Raw genomic sequence first — 19,657 nt, forward strand, 5'->3', positions numbered from 1 at the left:
ATTAGTTTGGATCAGATGGCTCCAACATGTTTGGCTTGGACCTGGCCAGGATTACCACAGCGACTGCATAGTGCCGACAGTGAAACCTGGAGGTGGGAGTGAGCTGATATGGGGCCTCATGAGTGCAAAACGTGTAGGAGAGATGACATTTATACTGTAGATGGCACTATGAATACAAATTTATATACCCAAAAGAGGACTCCCAGTCTGAAGAAGCTTGACAGGAGAGAAAATTTTCAACATGACAAAGATCCGAAAACACACTAGAGTTTTTAAAGAAAAAAAAATGGTTAAAAAAAAGTATGTTCCCTGTTTTGAAATGAACAGAACACCTTTAGAGAAAAAGGTAGAGCAAGAAAACCCCTCCAGCAAAGAGCAGCTGAAAAAAATATCTGAGAGAAATGGCAGAACATCTCCCCGCAGATTAATGCAAGACTAGCATCATCCAGGAAGATCAAATCAGTTATCAGAAATAAAGGCTGTCATACCAAAAATAGAGTGGCAAGCTCACTGATGAAGGGTGTGCTGACTTTTGTTGCAGCTGGTTTGTAAGTAGGGGCTAATTAGTCAAAGCATTGTGTATTTGTCTAATTAATTGGCTTAATTCTTCTTGAGCAATTGATTAAAATTATTATTGATTAAAACATTTGTAATTCATTAACATTTCAGCAACACTGACCAGGGGTTTGCTTGGTTTTGTTTTACATCGTAATGTTTGTGAGTTTTTTTTGCTTGCACAAAAGAATGTTTCCTTTAATTTTTAACAGTTGTCTTATCAAAGATCCCAGATGATTTTCAGCAGAACTCTTTGTTCTGGAGCCCCAGGATAATCAAGGCAAATAATTTTCTCCCTGTGTAGCAACTGTGCCATCTTGCTGAGTAGCAAGATGAGAGACACAGACATCAAAATGTTCGTGTGCACATGCGTATGTCCGTCTTTGTGTTTGAGTACATGCAGCTTGTTTTATCCCATGTGCTGGGTGTGCAGGGTGGTACAGTATAGGAAGAAACCATTGAGAGTTTCCATCTGTTTTCCGAAATCACACTGTGAATGTCTGAGCCACAATTCCACAGGTCATCTCTTACAGATGGCTCCACAGCCCACAAGCCCTCTGTCTGGGGGAAGGACCCCAGTGTCCCCCTCCACCCCCATCCACACACACACCCACACGCACATACACACACACCCAGTGCACTTTTGCTCATGTTTGGAGCTGCTCAGTGACCAGATGGCAGACAGAGTATGCTATCACCACTCATATGCATCCATCCATATACACACACGTAGACACACAAACAAGTCATGTCCCTTGAGCCTGCTGTCCTTTAGATTTTATGCCCTACTGCCTACAATGTTAAGACCTCATTTTGTCCTCACTTCAACCTATCCACCTCCTGTTTTGTCTTGTCTAGCACAGGTCCACACAGTGGGACCTACGTCCATCCAAGTTGAGTTGGATATAATAATCTGCTGCTCAGTGTATCGTCAGATATCCCTTGTGCGTCATTCACATGCCAAACCGGAGCCTGTGCTGAGGACTTAAAAAGCTGTCAAATAGCTAGGACACACAAATAGATTTGTTGTACTGTCCATTACAATCACCACAGCCTTTATATTCTATATTCCAATATTGGTCTAGACACATCATCATATTTACTTTTAGTCTTTTAATGCTGGTTGCGCAAATGCTAAATAACCTTGACAGACAAAAAAAAAAAACTTTGCTTCAGTGATCCTTATCCTTGCTCTAAAAAAAGAGTGGAGAACAAAAGTGACTCCTACAAAAAAAAAAAAAAAAAAAAAAAAGCCATGCATTGAGCTGACTTCATCCAAGGACTGCTCTTCTTTTGGACAGGTATGACAAGGGATAGCGAAAAGTGCCATCTCAGACTGTAAGCACATTTTATGTTCATGTCTCTGACTTTTGAAATCCATAACATTTTAACACCACATGACAAACAGCTCAAGCTCGGTTGGGTTATAATCACATGGAAAATACTGGGACTCAAAGGGACTTTAAAGGGTCGAGGCTCTGCTTATATCATTAGAGAGAATCTGCAAGGCTCGGATAGCTCGGCTTCAAAGAATACCTCGCTTGCCTAGCAAGTAATTAATAATTCACCAGGCAAACAAACAGACATTGATCTTAGAGAATATACCTTTAAAGCACAGAGGAAAAAAAATGTTATGCAGCACACACTGACACCACTACAATGCAGTAAAACACACACACATACCTAGTAAATAAAGCATGTTAAATTAGCGCCTGCTAATCTGGAGAAAGTATCATGATAATAATTTATTTTTCCTCTCATTATTTTAATACATTCCATGCACACGCACACAGCACACTTCTTCTTGCCCTTTTAGACAGACACTACAAAGGTGCCTTCCAATACAAATCAATTAAATGGCTCTCGTGAGAGAGTGGTGACATTTGCAGTTAGTGGCTCTCTCCACCAGGCAGAGAGAGGCAAAGACAATGCACCCTGTCAGCTCTGCCACATTTCTATTTCTGTGTAAAGGAAGTCTTTCCAAATCCTGTCGAAAAGTTATATAAAGAGAATGCTGCAGGCGTAGAAACTGCTTAATGTATCCAGATTAGATATTTGAAATTAATACAGCCAAAACCAAAACAGTGACATTTAAATCAATGCCTTGGAATCAAAATATTGCTGTTGAGTGCAGTTTCAGAGTCAGCCTCCGCTGGTACACTCTATATCTGGGCACAGATACAGAGGATTTTCTTTCCCCAGTGTCAACTGGAAGAAAACCACCTACTAGGTCATCTTGTCATGGGGTGATGTTAGAACTCAGAGAAGGGAGTAGGCTTCAGCCAGCTGCAATTTATGAGGAAGAAAATATAAATGTCTGAAGCTGAGTGGACTGAACTGGTTGAAAGCAAAATGGTCTTGGAAAAAATCCGGTAAGACACGACATTCACTGTCTGAAGTACACACGTAGGCATTATATTTCTTTATACACTCCTGTACACTCCTCCCTCCTGTACACCTGTAAAAGTGAAATCACAGTTAAGTGTTGATTCTAACATCTGCTTGGTGATCTGTGGAGAACCATAATACTATCCAACCTAAAACTGTTCATTCTTCCTCAGCCTTTTTGTTATGCTGGCTCTGTCGCACTGAGAAGCTAATGAATGTCTTCAGCTTTCCAGTTTTCAAACCCCCCCCCCCCCCCTACACACATACACACGCACACACACGCACACACACACACACACACACGCACGCACGCACGCACGCACGCACGCACGCACACACACACACACACACACACACACACACACACCAAACTCCTAGCAGGAAATACATCTAAATGCTTCTCTTTCTCACATTCATTAGACTCCAGTGCTCACAAAGGAGCAAGCACCACCAGCAGCCAAAACTCCCTCTTTTGACTGCCCTGTGCTTCTGAGTGCGTGTGTGTGTGTGTGTGTGTGTGTGTGTGTGCACGTGCCCAATTTGACACATGCACACAAGCCAATCACTTTTGGCAGCAATCACAAATAATTAGTAGATGAAGAGTTCCTTTCACACAGGTTTCAATCTCTAACAGTGCTCTGCAGGCACATCTGCTTATCTTTGAAAATGAGTGCCATGACAGTTTACATATACATGATTAGCCAACCAACTTGAGTCTTTTTAACTCCATGAGACCTGCTCTTCTTATAACTCAGTTGTCACCTCATCATCTTTTTTTAGTATCTAGAGTAGCACTCGACTACAAAAAGTGCTGAGCCTCAGTAGCCAAACTCTTTTTCCACTCTCCTCACATGGAACATCAAGAGCTCCCATGAACACAGAGACTGCCAGACACTGCCCTTCACCCCTCTCCAAATCTGGGCAACTGTATGCTCAGTTTGGACGAGTCTACCCTTCTGGCTCCAGTGGAGAGATGTTGTGTACCACATACATTAACATCCACTTGTTGCCTCGTGCTCCTACTCTAGACTATGGAACTGAGTTATCATCATCTCAGGATTGCACTTTACTGAGCCAGGGAGGTTCATAATACATGATAAGTTTTTAAATATCCTTTAATGTCACTAATCAACTATTAATATGTGATGATTTTTTTTTTGATATTCTTAATGTACTGTTGTTCTTGTACTCCCAGTCTTATTGCTACATTAACAAGTTTGAATAAATTAAACATATCACCGTTTTATAACATTTCCTGTATTTTAGAGATATACTGGTGAGATCATTTTTTCATACCATGTTGAACTTAAATCCTTCCACTTTCTTCATGCTCACACCAGGACACACAATGACCATGCAGTATGTTTGCTTGCTTGTGTTTGTGTTTATAGGACAGGGATGGGACAGAAAATGACCCACCACTTGATTTATGGGAAAAGAGAGAGAGAAAAAGAAAAAACAGTGACTGACAGACATCCACAGACAGATGTGGAGTGATTGGCACTGGGAGAACCAGTGATTGATAGGCATAAAAAATGTAAGTGATAGCTGTGACAGCTTGGTTGTGGTGAAGTGTGTGCATGTATGGAGGGAGGGAGAAATAGCTAGTCACTTGATAATACGCCAAAAGTACAGCATGACTTTCTATTCACTCACTTCCCTGCTGACCCATTCACACAACCTCACACACATGCAACAGGCAGAAAGACACGGAGACATACAATATTCCCTTCTCTTTCCAGCTGCTCTCGATGTCTACCATCTTCAGCCTTAACCAATTACAGTCGCCCGGTTTCTCCTTTGTGTCTGGATATAAGCAGCGGCCTCTCATCTACAATCAGTGGCAACACTTACACCAATTAGCCAAGCTTAAGGAAAAGGCTGGGACTGTGGAAGAGTGTGCTCAAACACCTCTAAGGGTTCAGATGGTCATTAAAAATTGGCACCAGCAAGAGAAGTAATAAATGCAATCATTTCTTCTAAGAATGCTTGAGAGAGACTCTGAGAACCATTTTTCATTTATATTAGCTGTTTATTTGCTCTAATCTGACATCTGCCCAGAAATAGTCCAAAAAAGTCTTGTAATGATGTAAATAGGATTAGCCAGATACAAATCTCTGTTTCCTGAATCAAAATTACAAGAATTCATTCCTATGGGGATCCACAACAGCAAGAGGGACTTATTCTGGGCACACATTTTTGACAGAAAATGGTATGTAAATACAACACAACAGAGAGCAAAATTCTCATCTGTCTGATGTGAGTGTGTGTGTGTGTGTGTACAGTGTGTGTTTCTAAGTGTAAGTGCATGTATTTCTGTCAGAATTCTTCTCCATCTCAGTAAACCTCCGTAATTACATCCTAACAGAGGGAGGAATTAAACCCAGTTTCATCTATTGGGATGATGAATATGACAGCGAACTGTTATATAGACTTCATATCTGCAGACAAACACACATAAATCTCCGCCTGTGATGGTGCTGCTCTGAAGGCTGTGTAATTAAACATTGTTATATGAGAAAGTGAATTAATCTATAGTCTGTGAATGTGCCATCAGGATACGGTTGATGGCAGGCTGTGTTAGAGAGAGGATGATTTAGCTGACGAGGCTGGCCATATAAAACCTGGGGGGCTCAGTTGACGGTGAGCAGAAATGGAGGATAATTTGCAAGGTTCCTAAATGATGCCACTTTATTCATTTTTCAGAAATGAGTGTCATTTTGATGGAATAAAGAAAGTCACAAAGAACACGATGGAACAGAGAAAGTCACAAAGAACAGGCAGAGCAAAAACACATGGTCCTGACTGCGGGTGTTCAAGAGCATCTTCATTTATGTTTTGAATATGTGAGGTCAGTAGTAACTCACAGTAATATTTGAAGTGATTAGTAATATTGTCATTAGTGCCCCCAGCCTTTTTGTAACCACACTGCCATATTTTAAACATAGGAGAGTGTTGAACATGGGTTATGGAATAGGTTCACATTTTCTCAGGTCTATCTTTAAACAGTATCTACATGCCCATATATATGTTTCTAAAGTTTTTTGTAGCTGTAGTCAGTCCTTCTCTCCTAAGATGATTTCAATGTGAGATTTTAGCCTTTTTAATAAATTGTAATCGTTACTGTTGATGTGTGCGCATGTGTTTATTTGCACATGCATGTTCCTTTTTTCAGCAGGCTCAAGACCTATGGGAGCCAATTAGAGTATAATGTTGGAGATGACAAAAGAGACTCAGTTTGGTCCAGCCCACCTGTCTCTGTCTTGTACCCCCTGGATTGATAGCCAAACAGAGGTTTAATAAGAGAGGTGTCTGGCACTCTCATCTCCTCTCAGACACGCTGGAAGCCCAGCAGTCACAGGAGTTTGGGTTTAGATGAGGTCACTGCCCCTGTGGGCTCAGCTGGAAGAAAGGAGACAGTGAAATAAATGGACAAGAGACTGGAGAGCAGATGAACCAGTTACTGAGCTAAAGCTTGCTGTGTCTTAGAAATATTATATAGGAGAATATGGGATGAGATTGCAGATCAAATGTGTCTTGTATAACTGGAAGTCAGACACATCTCTCCCCTTGGGAAACGTGATAGAACAGGTTCACCTTTCTGCCTTTGCTTTGTGAACTCATTTCAGTGGTTATTCTGATGACTCAGGAAGAAGACCACCACTGACTGAAGTACACACACTCTGACAGAAACAGAAACTGCATGACCATATCCAAGTAATCCAGTATCATTAAATTAACATGGGTATTTGGTTCTGTTTGGTACAGGTGGAGCAGTACAGTCCAATGCCACGATATTGCAGAGGGGGCACTGCGGTCAGTCTGTCTTATGAGAGCAGCTGCAACTGTGAATTGTGTCTGAACCAGCTCACAGGCAGTGTTTTACTTTGTGTTTGTGTTGTTATTATATAAAAAGTTAAAACATGCATACATGCTCATACATCCCATTTTTCCTGTTGCACCAATGGAGTTCAATAAATAATTAACTTTTTCAATAATCTAAAAATGCTGTAAACATAAGGGCAGGGTGTAACTCCTTCAGATTCAAAGGTTGCAGAGTGGAAACAGATAGTAATTTAATATCTGCAACGACAGCCGCCTCGGTGCAGCTACAAGACATTTTTACTTTTGGAACTGGAGGTGGAATTAAAAATAAAAAATGGCTGCCATGCGTTGATCAGTATCTTTGTTTTGGCATGTTGAAGAGCAAAAAATCATTTAACTTTTTAATAATAAAGTGTCTTATCGACAAATTGTATTGCAAGAAGTAATGTACTATAGAGAGCTTAAGGCACACTGGATGTTATGTATTAAGTGGAATGCTACACTAGTAGATTTGATAGCAATTACTGCTTATAATTTCCTGTAGGCTACTGTGTGTTCATAAATCTGTTTAAAAGTGGTTTTCCACGTCGTTCAGTCTGAAGTTGTAATAGATGGTAAGAGCACAACCTTTTGTACTTTCGTCTTGTGATAGAGTGCTCTGTAAAGTCCATCGGTATTAAATAAATTATATGGCAAGTGGCAGCAATCACCCTTTAAGGACTATTTTTATATTCTGATTTTTTTTACATCAGCCCCTTTAGACTTGACTACAGTAGTCTCACAACCAAATCAACATTTCCCTGATTACACCTTTTGCATTGTGACTTCAGGTGGTCTCCATGAGCCCTCTTGTTGTGTCGCTTTAGGTTCCCTCACCTTGGATTTTCATTTGCTTCTTTCAGGTTGGCCCCTACACATGTACGGTGCGCTGAGGGATGTTTTGTATGTTTCAAAGCCAATGTTGTAGCTTTGAAATTGTCTCAGCTTCTTGATCTTTGCAGCCAGTAGTTCAGACTATACATTTTGGTAAGCTCACAGATTTGTCATGATTTACACAGCATGGCTTGCATGACTTTCTCTGAAGAAACAGCATTTTCACCTTCATGTCCTGTCCTGTTGAACCCTCGGTGTCTTCTTTCAGAGTGACAGTGTGTAGTTTGATTGTGTTGGATATTCCACGGGAATATCATAACAAACCAGCTGGAGAACATTGTCACTAAAGACACATCCTTTCGCCTCTTACTTGTCCCTTGCTTTAGGACTCTAAAGATAATGTCAAGTTGTTATTTAACCAGTCAGATGATGACTTGGCAATCAAGTTTCAAGAAGCCTCAAGAAAGGAGAGAGAAAGAGAGAGGCATCATTAAGCTCTCACCACCTCTAATTACTGAGTGAGAAATCTGGGCCTGTTTCTGGTTCCATGATTAATTTCTGTCATAATTAATTTGTTCTTCATTGGTTCCTTTTCGCTGTGGTGGCACAGTGGTGCAGTGCTTAGCAATGGCACCTCACAACAAGAACGTTCTAGGTTCAAACCCACACACCCTGGGGCATTTCTATGTGGAGTTCTTCCTGTGCCTGTAAGGGTTTTCTCCACATGCTCCAGTTTCCTCTCACAGTCCACAGAAATGCAGTTTTGGGTCAGGCTAAATGGGGACTCTAAATTGCCTGTGAATGTGAATGTTTGTCTCTATATGTCAGTCCTGTGACAGACCGGCGATCCCTCCCGCCTCTCACCCAGTGTCAGGTGAGATTGTCTTCGTATAGATAATGGAAAAGATGGATGGGAAAATTGCTACAACATTGTGTTTCACAGTTATTCTATTTCAAAATCTTAGTTTAATAGCTGACATACAGGAGAAACCTTCTCAAAGGTTTGTAAACTCCTGAATGCTGGGTGACAGAATATTTAGCTTCAGCAAATGACAGGAGTGATGAGAGAGTGGCTGATGCGCTGTCAGGAGGCGTGCTCCTGTGGCTGGTCACTGACAATCGACCATCTGACATCAAAATCATGCACAATAATTATGTAATGACTCTAAAAACAACACTTGACAGCAGCCCATGAGCCACGATAAATAAAAAAATACCCAGCAAGGCAGCACGTTAACGCCCACAGTGGTCAGTGGTCAAGCAGCAGTCTACTAACTATGTTTTTATGTACATGCCTAGTTTGGCCATTGGCTATGTTGACATAACAATAAATCTAATGCAGTGGCATGGCCTACTTTTTATAATGAGTTTGGATATTTTTTACACATTAATGCTTGTTCCACTGTTTTAGATTTTTGAAACTGGGGTTTTATTTAGGTGCCACTGGTTTCCATTACTTTCTGAATAGTGAGACCATCATGTGTGCTCTTAGAAAATTTTAAGAATGGAGACGTAATAAAACAGCTAAAATGCGACATGCATAGAAAATGGTAGCAAATGTTAATTATTGGGCCTAAACCTGCACCCGGTTATTGTCCTATCATGGATTCTGGACATTGGTTAATTTCACACTTCAGTCTTACAAGTCATTTAGGTAAACTGTCTGTGATTACTCAGGATTGATAGGTTGAATTACCTATCAATCTTGGTTTGGACATTGAAATGTCCAGACCATCTCAATCTCAATCCATCTCAACCATCCCTGGCTTTTTCTCCAAAACATCTAACATGAGCTGTCCCTCTGATGTACTCATTTTAGCGGTTAACCTTTCATCCTATACTTCCCAAACTATTTCCATTATCTTGAGGTCAGAGGCTGGTACTGCCAGTTGGTGCTGACAACATACCTATGGAGGTATGGAAGTGTTTAGGAGAGGTGGCAGTAGAGTTTTTGACTGGACTACTTAACAAGATTATGGAGAGTGAGAGGATGCCTGAGGAATGGAGGAGAAGTGTACTGGTGCCCATCTTTAAGAACAAGGGAGACGTGCAGAGTTGTGGAAACTACAGAGGAATAAAGCTGATGAGTCACACAATGAAGTTATGGGAAAGAGTAGTGGAGGCTAGGCTGAGGTCAGAAGTGAGCATCTGTGAGCAGCAGTATGGTTTTATGCCAAGAAAGAGAACCACAGATGCAATATTTACTTTGAGAATGCTGATGGAGAAGTACAGAGAAGGCCAGAAGGAGCTGCATTGTGTCTTTGTAGTTTTGGAAAAAGTGTATGACAGGGTGCCGAGAAAGGAGCTGTGGTTTTGTATAAAGAAGTCTGGAGTGGCAGAGAAGTATGTTCGAGTGGTGCAGGACATGTATGAGAGCTGTAAGACAGTGGTGAGGTGTGTTGTAGGGCTGACAGAGGAGTTCAAGGTGGAGGTGGGACTGCACCAAGGATCAGCTTTGAACCCCTTCTTGTTTGCTGTGGTGATGGACAGGCTGATGAGGTTAGACAGGAATCTCCTTGGACCATGATGTTTGTAGATGACATTGTCATCTATAGTGAGAGCAGGTTGGAATGGGTGGAGGAAAGTGTCAGGTCTGATGTGTGACAAAAGAGTGTCAGCAAGAATGAAAGAAAAGGTGGACAAGACAGTGGTGAGACCAGCAATGTTGTCTGGTTTAGAGACAGTGGCACTGAGAAAAGACAGGAGGCAGAGCTGGAGGTAGCAGAGCTGAAGATGTTGAGGTTCTCTCTGGGAGTGACGAGGATGGATAGGATCAGGAATGAGGACATCAGAGGGACAGCTCATGTTAGATGTTATGGAGAAGAAGCCAGGGAAGCCAGATTGAGATGGTTTGGACATGTTCAGAGGAGGGACACTGAATATATTGGTAAAAGGATGCTGAGGTTAGAGCTGCCAGGAAGGAGGCCTAGAGGAAGACCAAAGAGGAGGTTCTTGGATGTAGTGAAGGAGGACATGAGGATAGTTGGTGTGTGTGAGGAGGATACAGAGGATAGGGTTAAATGGAGGCAGATGATTCGCTGTGGCGACCCCTGAAGGGAGCAGCCGAAAGGAGAAGAAGAAGATAGGTTGAAAATCCAACATGCACATGCAGTCACAAGATACCCAATGTTTTATCTGGCATTTCTACAGGAAATAGAATGGGCTTTTCACAAACCCACAGGCAAACGTGCACACAAAAGTCCATCAGTAAATCATCTTTAGTTTACTGCGGACATTTAAGGCATTTAAGCACTCAACATGGACCTGACTAAAGAGTGAATTACCCTAATTCCATCCAACTTACCTATCATGTCTTTTCTGAAGCATACTGAAGCTGATGGTGAGAAAATTTTAGCGGTTAACCCTTTGTCCTATACTTCCCAAACTATTTCCATTATCTTGAGGTCAGAGGCTGGCACTGCCTGCCGGTTGCAATATTTATCAATCAAACAGGTCCTGAGACAACAGAGAAAAGTGGAGTGGCACAGCAAAGAGCACTTAGCCTGGATAAACAGGCGGGTAGTACCATGGATCACTGCACTGCTAAGCCTGTCACTAGGAGAGGGGCTAGAGGGAGATGGAGAAGGGACAAACTCTGGACACAGTGTATGTGTGTGTGTTTGCATGTGTGACTTAGAGAGAGGCTTTGGGGAGAAACACAGGCCTGGTCAGAATGTCATCAGCATGCCAGCTTATAGCAGCTTGAAAGGCTTAGAGTTGTGATATTTATCCTGTGGGCTTTGGCAGGGAGGTGGACTGGGAGAGAAAATATCTGTAATTTCATGGTGTCTTCAGGGGAAATTTGATTTCAGATGGCTGGCAGTCTGATAAATAGGAACTGCTGCCTGCAATCCTTTCCTAAAGGAATAGAAGAAAGGCTACAAGTCTCTCTTACATCTGAGACAGTATGAATGTGAATCCGTGTTTGTGTGTGTACTCATACGGAGATGTTGCACCGATAAGATCACAAAAATTGATCTTTTATGCATGTTACAGTGCTTGTCTTTGTACAGTATGAGAGCTGTGTTTTAAAGTGAACTTCTACTGATTGACAGGATTGGTTTTGATTACCCCCCGCACTGCACTGGGTTTTATTTTCAACTGTCCCTTGACAGTACTTGTTCAAGAGTTAAATAAGGTCAGAAATGTTTTATCTTTTTTATGTACTGTATTATATTCTGTCCCTGCGTGCGTCCACCAGCCCCGCCTGTCGGTTCTCACAGAATTAAAACCAACATCCTCACAGTATCATCATGAATTTTTAACGATGAAATCATACCCTATTAATTCAATAGAGACCTCTAAAATTCAATATGGTGTCTAAACAATTAGATTTCTCTGCCCATCATTTCTCTCTATTTATATTTAATGTGACTCTGCACACAGCTGAGGGGAGGGATATGGAGATAATACGATGGAGATGAGAGTAGAAAGCAGTTAAGAGGATGTGAAAAGTGGAGGATGAGAAAAGTCTTATTTGGCTTGCCTACACACTTCATTATAGGGGATCAGGCCCATAAATACAGTAAAAGTGAATCACTGATAAATAGCTCTTGCTTGATTACTGCTCATTCATTTTCCTTTTGTTTTGCAACTGTTTCACAGCAGTGCACAGATTTTTTTTTTTTTCATACATCGCAAGTGTTATATCAAGTTTCAGCCCTTGAGGTACTGTTCAACATCTTGCAGAATCAGTGATTGCAATAGAGGCACTCCAATTAGATCAGGTATTGAAAATAGTGAACATCAACCTGGAAGACATTCAAAAAGAGCATGACCTTATTTCCAGTGAAATAGGCAGTGGGAGGCAGAAAGGATGGATTTAGCATCTCTCAGGTAGAAACAGCTGAGACTGGCTGTGGTGCCCAATAACAGGCCTATTCTCCTCATCACCCAAGAGCTCCAAAGGCTTCTGAAAATGTTGCTGATGTTTGTGAAGAGTCAAGCTTGTGGGTCTCATCTGTCTCTCTCTCTCTATTTCTATCTCAGCATATATCCATCTGTGTGAAGCAAAAACACATCTCAAGTGATCCCCTATAGCCTTTCACATGGTGTCACAATCATGTTTAGACAGCAAGGAGAAGGCAATAGACTGTGGTCAGATAGGTTACTGTTATTTGTGGTAGTGGTGGGTGAGTAGGTGGAGAGAGAGTACAAATTAAAATTTAGATCTATGCAGTACACATGAAAAATGTCATGCAGACATGTGCTGCACCCAAAACTGATTAGATATGGATTTTTCAAGTCTATCTCAATATAATACTCATATTCTATGCTGTGAATCAATCCCTTCCTAGCACCATTACACAGTGAAAGATAAAGACCAAAAATGACAATCCTTATTCCGTGCAATTATGTAGTGTTAAGTTGACCTGAAGCTAATGACCGCAAACACGGCAGACAATTGTCCTGTTTCCTACTGACAAACAACCAAGGTTTCTTTTTCAACCAAACCTTAACCAAAGCAGTGTCTGATCAGTACATGCTTTTATTCTTAGGACTGTTGTGGAAGGCACTGACAAATTATAATGTACCATCAACAGGGGCATCAGATCAGAAGGTACATTCTACAATTCTGTCATTCTGGAGCATGACGTGAAACAATATATTTTATGTACTTTGCATGATGAGATTTCTGTTGAGCTGATCCAAAATAGGCTTGTTCACCAAACTGCTGCTCTTGAATGCCAATTAAATTAAATGGGATCAGTTGTTTGAAGGTTATGTGTTCAGTTGCCTACACCAATTTAATGAGAGCGGCATCAAAAACATTTGTGACATTTATTTTTATCTATCTTGGAAATTACTCCCATCCAACTGCAAAATATCTGGCCAAAAAGAAAAAAAAATCCCATTTCCTTATGATATGATAGATTGTCTGTACAGTTAGTTCTCATCATAACATCCAGACTGTCTGAGGTACAATGACACACATGCCCTAATAGTACTTTACAGAACAAGTCAAACACTTTGGTTTTACAGACCAATAATGTACACTTTCACCTCCATCATCAATAGTTCCATACAATTCTAGCATATAATTTGCATTAATCTCTGGGTCAATCACGCACAAAGACTACGAGTATGAATTTACAAAGACACACACACACGCACACATTATGAGGCTTTGATGTAAAGCCATCCCTGTAATGATCAGGGCTTTGCTCATCTCATTTCCTTGATTGAAGCTGTACAGCAGCATAAATTATTCATTCTCATGTATATTGCAGAAGTTGGAAACATGCTTTTAGATTTCAGTTTGATCAGTCAATTCGGAACACATGTACACTTTTGCCAAGCAAAGGTGTCCTAAATAAAATTCTCTTTTAGATGAATCTGCCTGTAAGACAGGTGATTTTATCTGAACATCTGCCTCAGATAACAAACTGCTACGTGATGGGGATAATAAATAAAATGATACATTCACTATTACTATGAATATTGTTTTCAGCATTTGGTTTATTTCAACATGCTAAATGAACATTAAAGTACATGTATTTGTGGTACTGGTCCATAAGAATTTGTTGCAGTGTCTGTTTTGTGCTCTGTTTTTGATGCCTTTCCATTTTTTAATCACATACACATTGTGGCCTGCAATCTCTTTGCTGAGGTTCACACGAAAACCTTTTAGAGCCACTAAGTATCTGAGAGTGAAGAAACTGCTAAAAGTGCCATTGTCCCTGGGATAAGCTCATTTGACCTGTAGTTCAGGTCATTTAGGGGCCCACTAAAACTGCTTTTACAGCAACACAATTGCACAAGGTGACATTCTAAGTTATTATTAATTCACACAAACAAGAAGGCAATTAACCAATTAAAGCTTATTAGTAACAGCATGCCCACATAATTGGGGGCTGGTGTAGAAAATGCAACTTTTTTGCATCAGTGACGTGATTCACATGTTTATCAAAACATTAAGGAGCTTCAGTCTCAGTTTTGTCTGGATTGAGGCTGAAATGTACTATTAGTTCTAAATAATGATGTCCTTGATGAAGTGATGAAGATATTAATTTTGTTTATAACAAATTTTGTAAAAATGTTATTTGGTTCCTGAGTGCACTTCCTGAGTGGAAACAAAGCTGATTTTTAAGACCCTGAATAATTTCAGAATTTAACTTTCTGTTCATTAAATGACATGAGCTCATATCTACCTTTAAATTTCATAAAATCTTTCACTAAGGGAAGCATGTTGCATTTGCATTTCCACAAAATATTGCATCTCTAGTAAAATACCACATTATACAATTTTTTATCATTATTGACTTTTTTTTCTTGTTCATCGCCAACTGTGCACAAATGAAATTAACATGAGTCCATTTATTGTGGGTGGTAGTGATGACATGTGAAAACTAATTAAAATAAAGCCTGTTATCTTCTCTAACCCTCACAAAAAGTTCACTTTGTATGTGTCCACATAAGTTATACAGAAGGGCATAGGTGTTGCAAGATAAACGTGCCACTGAGTTCACTGCAACAAGGCTTGTTTGTTTAGTTGTCTGGAATGCTGTCAATTAGTCAAACAAGAGCCATGCTGTTTTTCTGCAGGGAAGTGGTGAGTCTCTGTAGAGCTTGTATATGGTGTTCCTATATGTGTGTGTGTGTGTGTGGTTCTGCACGGCTCTGCTCAAGTTGTAGGGGGCAGAGTGGACATTCTGTCACCACAGATGGACAGGAAAAGCCCGGGGGGGCATCTAAAAAGCCACAGGCAATGTAGTTTGCATACTGTGTGTATGTGTGTGTGTGTTGGTGTGGCATTTGTGTGTGGTATTCTAGTATTTGGATATAAATGTGTGTGTGCGTGTGTGTGCCATAACAGTGGCTGTCAGAAGCAATACAACCCCCCTCTCTCATGCAACAAATGCCATCCCTGTCTGCTTGGGTTTCCCTCCAAATCTTCAGATCAGTCATACACTAACACACATATACACATAACAGCCCACACGCATGTACTCTCTCTCTCCTCTACTCATTCTCTCTTTCTCCCTCTCTCCTCCCCACTCTCTCTCACCCACACACACACACACACACGCACACACACAATATGGCCACACAGAAACAAATATCTCTGGGACCATATTACATTGAGAGAGGCCAGTTTAGCATCACTTGAAGTAATGGCTTATTTATTTCCCTGGGTGGTAAGCTGTGCTGTCCTTCAGAACTACATTCAGTGACATGATAAACATGCACAGAGGAGTGGTGTTGCAACAGAAATGATGGAGAAAGCAGAGTGAGTTATTAATGACACGCCTTGTGGAAAATTCAGGGTGGGGGCCTCAATGCTTCTTCTGCTTAACCAGGAAAGTAGTTGCAAAACAAATTTATCCTCTGTCATATTTAGTAATAAATGACCTTCTCCTAAAATATTAAGAGTGCAAAAATAAATCTACATCCAGCCAAATAGTTTGATCTTCCTGATGTATATACTGTCCTCTCTCATCCTGGGTTTTAGTGGAATGTACAATTTTTAGGCAACTCAGTCCTCTCCATAGGATCTCCAAATAAAGGACAGAGGTTGTTTGCCAGCTGGTTGTCACAGATGGTAATGAATTAATCAAAATGGCACACTGACTGGAATATTCATACACTGCTCATCAGGAACAGCAGTCACAACATAACTTTAAAGTATAGTGCTAATTGGGTTAGTATCAGCCTTGCACTAGTTTAGTACAGTATTCTCTACAGGCTAGTATACCCCACCTTTGTACATTTTGAAGTAAGTGACACTACTTTTTCTGACCTTGATCTTTGTGCACATGTTCGTAAATAAGTTGCATCGTGATTGCAAGTACTAATTTGTTTGATGATTTGCCATATAGAAATAAGTTGTTGTTATGGATCAGTGCAATAAGCACAATATGGCAAAAACGTGTAGTGATATTGTTAAAATCAGTGTTGAGATCTGATTTTGAATAAGTGCTGCCTGTGTATTGATAAATGCTTGTGTTCTTTTCTAATAGAGCACCAAACTTTCACCTTCAGCTCATTTATCATGTTACTGATTCAAAGCCTGTAAAAGAGATTCAAGTGTTATGATAAACATTCATGTGTATTTCATTTGAAATTTGGTTGGTCTCATGGTCAGAGGAAGAGAAAGCATAAAATCATGTACACTATACACACTGCTTTCTGTCTGTCTAAACTATGACTTTCTGTGAGCAAGAACCCTCTGAAGTGCTTTTTGGTTTTAAAGAACTCGAACTCCTACTGTTTCAGAGCCCCCACAGGGATGGAACATTTATGTAAGTAATTTTTAAAATATTGCAAAATACAGTATGCTTCAATTCAGCATCAACCTTGAAGCACTCTAGACCTCTTTACTTTGTGCGATGGCTCACCTTGCTAAGAGGTACGCTATTCACATGGAAATTACAGAAGCTCTGAAAAGGTTTACCTTCACTAAGCACGCTCATGAATTTTTTTCTTTGCTTTGCTTCCAAGCTCCACTAACTGTGCTTAGAAAACAAGCCTATAATAATAATAATAATAATAATAATAATAATAAGATTAATAATAATAATAATAATAATAATAAAAATGAGAAAGAGAAGCTTTTATGCATAAAAAGAAATAAGATGGAAATATCATAGAATTAAACGTATATTTTTGTTCAGATGTATTTTGTCATTTAAAATTCTTATACAGCTCATGTTAGAGTTGTTTGTCAGTTCAATACATCACAGACACTGTCAAAATGTAAGGTAAACTGACATTTAGCTACCACTAACAGGGTATAAATATGTAATAATGTTGTAATGAATTTTAATGAGACTACACCCAGCATTACAGTGATTATTAATCAGGATATGAAACAATCACTTAAATCAAACTGTTATTATCTGTATATTGTGATTAAAGCTATAGACTACAAAATCTCTCAAATAAATACAAATACAATGATTTATACGTGGAAAACAAACTGAGATGACAATTATATTGATAACTACATTTGTAAGATGTTATATCACCAATCTAATTTTTATAGTTAAAACTGTTTTACAGTTTTTACAGATTTATGGTTGAATGATGCTTGGGGACTGTTGCTGCCTCAGGCAGTTAGAGCTTACCTGGCTTATCACCATCATTTTATGTCAAACATGTACTACTGTTAATATGCACAGTGCAGTGCACAGCAAGTGAAATCCCTGACCACTGGCATCTGTTATGAAATGAATATTTCTGACAGCGAATTGATCAGAATCACTGTGGTGCACCAACACTGACCTAAGCAGAGAAATAACACTTTGCCTATTGGATATACTACATGGTCAGCTCAATGGTGAACATTTTCATTTTCAAGCTCATGAAAAATTGGAAATTAGTTTCTTAATGTATTGATGACTTAGCAAAGCATTAACATTCTTGGCATCTAATAATATTACAAGCAATATCAAGATATCAGAATAAAGAGTCCACGCAGGTTTACAGCTCGAATATGGTTTTGTTGAGGAAGTCAAAAGTCACTTTCCTGGAGGAAATAATGACCTGAGATGACATTGTTGAAGTTTTCCCAGCTCAAAACTTTCTCTCATCTTATGTTAGCAACCAATGGGTCAAATGACTGTGACCCAGTCATGCTGCAGTATTACAGAAGAATATCATGCCAGATTTTGGCATGATTTCCATTATTGCTTGCATAATTGTTGTTCATTTTATAGTTTTTGTCACTTGGAAACCATAAGAAAAAATGGTTGCTGACTTTTTAAATGTTGTAGTTTATTTTTGTTTCTCAAATCATGTTTCTTTTCACTCTGGTGGAGCAGGATGACACAAAATTCTACTGTGATGTGATGTTGCTTATAGAGTATATTGGTCGGTTCATATTTAATGGTAATCAATAACCATAAAACCCATGAAAAGGTACTTAAAAATCCAAGTGATCTAATGGATATCATTAAATAGTTCTGCTGAGTCTAGCAGCAGGAAATGAGTCCCCCCAGTGTGTGTTAAATATATTTATATCCTCATTAGACTAGTTACTCTAACCTGCTAGTGATGGAGGTAATTAGAGGTTGGTAGTGTTTTAAAATTGTCAGTAGCTGTGGTTTCCAATTCAAGTGTGTGTCAGTGGGATATCTGTCCAATATTGGTGCCGCAAATTTCCCTGAAACCAACTTAACTTGAGATGATTGCTGTCTAAGTGATCAGGTATATGAGTGAATGATTTGATAGATCATTTGAAAAAAGAAACATCTGAATGAAATAGCTGGAAATGCTAATGGTACTGAATACAACAACAGGCATTCAAATAGCAATACAGACAGGTTGAAAGACACACATATACCCACACACACAGACACCCAAATAATATGGTAAATTTTCATCTACTTTGTTGGTGATGGGGCTTTTTGAGGACTCAGGATTCCTGCTGATAAATGAACTCTTTTTGCCTTTTATGCACAGTAATAACCCACAATTTCCTCACATTTGTTAATCCTGAATGATAGCAATCTAAATGAATTCCATCTCAGTCAATTTCGCTTAATGTCAGCTGAGTAGCAGGCCACTATTATTACTACATTATTTTAACAAAAAGAAAAAAAAAATAGACAGAGAAAGACAGAAAAGAAAAAAAAAAACACCACTGCCAACCACTTTTGCCACACAAGCAAGACACTGGAATAATTGTAAAAGTGCAGCCTGCACTGATCCTAAAGTCTCATTCAGGATTGGTATAAAATGTCTTCAATCAAGAAATCTTTTTTTAGTGTATGTCAAAAGATGTAACTCAGAAAGTAACGAAATGTGGTTTTTAGTCATGCGCAATAAAAGATCAGATAGACTACTCACAAAACTTGTGTGTTGGTGGATCCATCCATCCATTATCTGTACCTGCTTAGTCCTCTTTAGGGTCACAGGGATCTGCAGGAGCATATCATTTTTAATAATTAACATAAAGCAAAACTAATTTAATCTCAGTTTAAAGTAGTCTTGCTTAACAGAGGCTTTAAGTGGCATAACAACATGATGAGATTTTCAGCTTTACCAAAAACACATCATGAACTCCGTAATTGGT

Source organism: Mastacembelus armatus, chromosome 14, assembly GCF_900324485.2.
Source record: "Mastacembelus armatus chromosome 14, fMasArm1.2, whole genome shotgun sequence".
NCBI lineage: Eukaryota > Metazoa > Chordata > Actinopteri > Synbranchiformes > Mastacembelidae > Mastacembelus > Mastacembelus armatus.